Raw genomic sequence first — 5,212 nt, forward strand, 5'->3', positions numbered from 1 at the left:
GCCTCCTCCTCGTGCCAACACCGACGGGACACTCTGGGCCGCCGCTGCCGCTCGAGAGTGCGCCCCGCAACGGCCGCCCCGGCTCCCCCCTGGCCGCCGCCGCCGCCGCCGTTTCGCGCGTCCTCGAGCCCGCCGCGCGCTCCCGCTAAATACCACACACTGCGGCGGCCGCCATGAGGAGGCGCGGCCCCGCGCGCCGGCGGCCCGGAGGGGGCGGGGCTTCCACGGGCGCGCAGGCGCAGAGGCGCTCGCGCGGCCGGCGGCGACTTTCGCGGGTCGAGGTGCTGGGTTTCGAGGGTGGCGGTTGGCGGCCGGGTTCTGCGGGCACAGTTGCTATGACTGAAGACCTCGCGACCAACAAACATCGCGCTCATGCCCGCAACCGTCCCCTCCTGGGGAGGAGCAGGGCTTCGCTGCCGCGTCTGGGACCCGGTTTGCGCGCCCCCCCGCGGGGCTTTGTTCCGCGGCCCAAGGGGTCGTCCCGCGCGGCGGCCCCGCTGTCTACCCAACCCTGTTTTGTTTGCTGTTTTCACACAGCGCCTCCTCCGGCTCTTCCCAACTCCGCTCTTTCCCAAAGGAAAAAGAAACGGGCTGCCTTAGCCACCGACCTGGACCCCCACCCCTAAAAGGGAAGAGGTCCAAGCCGCTTCCTTTAGCTTCGAGCTGCTCTTCAGCAAAAGCGGAACGAGTTTCAAAAGCTTATTTTAGGTGAAATGTGGGTAGTGGCACGCCCTTCCCCGTGTCCTCCTCTGGAAGCTGAATGAGACTCGGGGTCTTCTTTTCCCACATGCAGGGTACTTAACAAATACAAAGTATATACCAGAGCAAAGGCTAGTGTCAGACCTTAAACTGGATTTCCATGTAAGAGCCTCCATAAAAATAGAGTTGTGTGAAAACAAAAAGTACTTTTTATATGAGACTTTAGAAACCACCAAGGAACAGTCTTGCATTGTGTCCAAGTTCCTATCAATAGGAAATCATTTTAGATGGGAAGTTTTTAATGCAAGCACCCCTGAGAACACAAAACTTTCGGCTTGAAAGTGAGAGGCACACAGTTATTAATATCTAATGCAAGCTGCTAATTTCCAGCTTCCCCCAACAAATCTGTAGACTGTGTCTGTGTTGATACTTCTACTTCTGTTCTCAACCTAGTACTTGCTTTTTGTGGCTACTCTCTTCCTCTGGGACTATTAGCACAGTGTTTCTTGAGGTTAGGAAAGTAAAAAAATCACGTGTTCTTAACCGCAAGTTATACTACTAATATGCTGGTCCCCGAAGCCCAAAAGTCACTTGAAGAACTTGGGTGAATTGTATAGGCCCCTGCAGTAATTTCTTCAACAATAAATTCTGACAGGTTCTGTTATACATTGCTTGGTCGGGCTTGGAGTTTACTGAGTGAAGACATTATTTATTCTTTCTTCAACACCGTGTTGGGTTCTAGGAGTACAGAGCCACCAGTCCTACGTTCATGTATATGGTATCTAGTGGGGAACATAAAAAATCAGTCTTACAAATCTATGACTACAACTGGGGAAAATGTTGCAAAAAGGGGGTGGTGGACGGTCCCTGGTGCTAAGAAGGTATGCAACAAGCCAGGTATATAATATGACAGGTGACTAAGTAAAGAACCTAAGGATTAGAAGGAATTAACCAGTTAAAGTTGGACAAGTTTCCAAATTGGGAAAGGAGTATGTCAAGGCTGTATATTGTCACCTTGTTTATTTAACATATATAAAGAGTACATCATATGAAATGCTGGACTGGGTGAAACACAAGCTGCAATCAAATTGCAATTGCAGGGAGAAATTTCAGTAACCTCAGATATGCAGATAACACCACCCTTACGGCAGAAAGCAAAGAGGAACTGAAGAGCCTCTTGAAAGTGAAAGAGGAGAGTGAAAAGCTGGCTTAAAACTCAACATTCAAAATACGAAAGATCATGGCATCCGGTCCCAACACTTCATGGCAAATAGATGGAGAAATAGTGACAGACTTTATTTTCTTGGGCTCCAAAATCACTGCAGATGGTGACTGCAGCCATGAAATTAAAAGACACTTGCTCCTTGGAAGAAAAGCTATGACAAACCTAGACAGCGGAGACGTTAACTTTACGGACAAAGGTCCGTGTTACAGTTTTCCCAGTAATCATGTATGGATGTGAGAGTTGGACCATAAAAAAAGCTGAGCGCTGAAGCATTGACGCTTTTGAACTGTGGTGTTGGAGAAGACTCTTGAGAGTCCCTTGGACTGCAAGGAGATCAAATCAGTCGATCCTAAAGGAAATCAGTCCTGAATATTCATTGGAAGGACTGATCCTGAAGCTGAAACTCCAATACTTTGGCCACCTGATGCAAAGAACTGACTCACTGGAAAAGACCTTGATGCTGGGAAAGATTGAAGGTAGGAGGAGAAGGGGATGACAGAGGATGAGACAGTCGGATGGCGTCACCGACTTGATGGACATGAGTTTGAGCAAGCTCTGGAAGTTGGTGATGGACTGGGAAGCCTGACTGCAGTCCATGGGGTCGCAAAGAGTTGGACAAGATGGCTGAGCGACTGAACTGAACCAGTTGGGGGTCAGGGGTGACTTACTGGAAAGTGAAGGACTTGAAAAAGATGAAAGGCATTTCAGAGGAAAGTGAAAGTGAGTTAGTTGCTCAGTCGTGTCCGACTTTGCCACCCCATGGACTGTATGTAGCTTACCAGGCTCCTCTGTCCATGGACTTCTCCAGGCAAGAATACTGAAGTAGGTAGCCATTTCCTTCTTCAGGGAATCTTCCCAATCCAGGGATTGAACTCGGGTCACCTGCATTGCAAGCAGGTTCTTTACTATCTGAGCCACCAGGGAAGCCCTATTTCAGAAGAAAGCCTTTCCCAGTTCCTGGAATGAAGAACAACTCCACTGCAGATTTTTTTCTGGGGGGTAAGAGAAGGGCACAAGTTATAGGTAAGTGATGTAAACAGTCAATGGAGTTCAGAGACTGCTGGGTTTTGTGGGCCAAGGTGCCAAATTATGTAATGGACAGCACTTCTCAGGCTAGTGAGGCTGAAAAAGGATTCATTCACTCAGGAATAAACTTGAAACTGAGCCTCAGCTAAAAGGTAGGAGGAGGAAAAGGAAAAATCCTTCCAAACTGAGGTCAGATATGGAAGGGACAATCACAAAACGAAAATGTGTATCTAAGTCACAGTGTGACGGGGAGGTAGAGCTTGGCTGAAACTGGCCAAAATGAGCAAAGGGTGACCAGAGAACACTTCGGTCTAGGCAAGAAATGAAGGCCTGAGCCAAACAGCTGGCAACAGACATGGTGAGAGTCTTGGAGAGACAATTGGCTCTAGAGAGCAATCAGGTGGATTTAGGGAGGGTAGGATGTGGAGATCAAAGACCTGAGGCTGGTGATAATGACAAAAATATAGTAGAAATAGTTTTTGTTGTTGTTTAGTCACTAAGTTGCGACCTGATAGACTGTATTAGTGACCATTCTTAAGCATCTGCTCTGTTTCAGTCACGTGCATTACCTCATTACTCCTCACAAAAACTCCATAAAGCAATACCATTATTATCCCCATTTGATACATGGCAACCGAGGCATGAAGAGGTCAAATAACTTGCCTAAGGTCACAGAGCTACTAAGTGGCAAGAGGCAGGATTCAAACCCAAGCCCTTCTTCCATGCTCTGCTCTAAAGCCTATTCTGAGATTTTTAGCTTGGTAAATGGTGATGGACAGGGAGGAAACAAAGAAAAGTAAATTCTTGTTTTGGAGGCATTAGGTGTGAAGTGCCTGGGGAATGTTCAGAAAGAAGCTGGAAATAGAAGCCCAGGACTTAGGAAGGAGGTTGTGGGTCATTCCCCACAGTCCCGGCTCCACCTAACCCAACCCTATCCTAGCCCACCCCTGTTTAGGGTGGAGCAGAGATGTGTGTTCTAGCAGATTCTCTGGAGTCACAGAGAACAGAGCCTAGTAGGGGAATTAATGAGGAAAACCCTGGTTTCTTTTTCAGCAATCATTTTGAGGTTTGTCAATTGCAATTCAATTAAGGCAAAACTGGACATTACAAGATGGAATATGGTACGTACTTTTAAGATAGAATTCAATAAACTAAATTTTTAAAAAGATAGATATGAATGGAACACTATTCAGCCATAAAAAAAATAAATGTCATTGTAGCAACATGGACTGTAGCCTATCAGCTTCCTCCGTCCATGTGATTTTCCCGGCAAGAGTACTGGAGTGGGTTGCCATTTCCTTCTCCAAGGGATCTTCCCAACCCAGGGATCGAACCCTGATCTCCTGCGTTTCAGGCAGGCGCTTTACCCTCTGAGCCACCAGGGCTCAGCAACATGGATGGCCCTAGAGATTATCATGCTAAGCCAAGAAAGAAAGAAAATACTATATGATATCACTGAAACGTGGAATCTAAAATATGACACAGATGAACTTATCAAAACAGACTTGTGGCTGCCAAGGAGGAGGGATGGATTGGGAGTTTGGAATTAGCAAGTACAAACTATCATATATAGAATGGATAAGCAACAAAGTCCTATTTTTAGCACAGAGAACTATATCCAACATCCTATAATAAACCATAATGGAAAATAATATGAAAAAGTATATATATATATTCAGAATCACTTTGCCATACAGCAAAAATTAACACAACATTGTAAATCAACTATACTTCAATAAAATTAATTTTTAAAAAATGAAACGAGGAAGGCTTCCCAAGTGACCCACAGGTAAAGAATCAGCTGGCCAGTGCAGGAGATGCAAGAGACACGAGCTCAATCCCTGGGTCAGGAAGATCCCCTGGAGTAGGAAATGGCACCCCACTCCAGTAATCTTGCCTGGGAAGTTCCATGAACAGAGGAGCCTGGCAAGCAACAGCCCAGGGGGCTGCGCAGAGTCATACATGACTGAGTGACTCAGCAAATGTGGAATGATGTAAGCCAGTGGGACACAATTCTCTCTACCTTTGCAAAAGCTACTTCTTTATAAAGAGAGCTGAGAGCGTTGGTCTCAAGGAAAACGTGGTATTTTCTTAGAAGAGAGAGCAGAGAGACTCCCAGATTCCCTCAGTTTTCAAACTTTACCTTCCTCTCCCATTGAGATTTGAGCTGTGTCTCATCAGAGTCTGAGGAACATTCTACCTTTTTTTACTTTTTAGAGCTAGACATGAAACAAACATATGTACATACAAATGTGTAGATAG

Source organism: Ovis canadensis, chromosome 14 (genome assembly GCF_042477335.2).
Source record: "Ovis canadensis isolate MfBH-ARS-UI-01 breed Bighorn chromosome 14, ARS-UI_OviCan_v2, whole genome shotgun sequence".
NCBI lineage: Eukaryota > Metazoa > Chordata > Mammalia > Artiodactyla > Bovidae > Ovis > Ovis canadensis.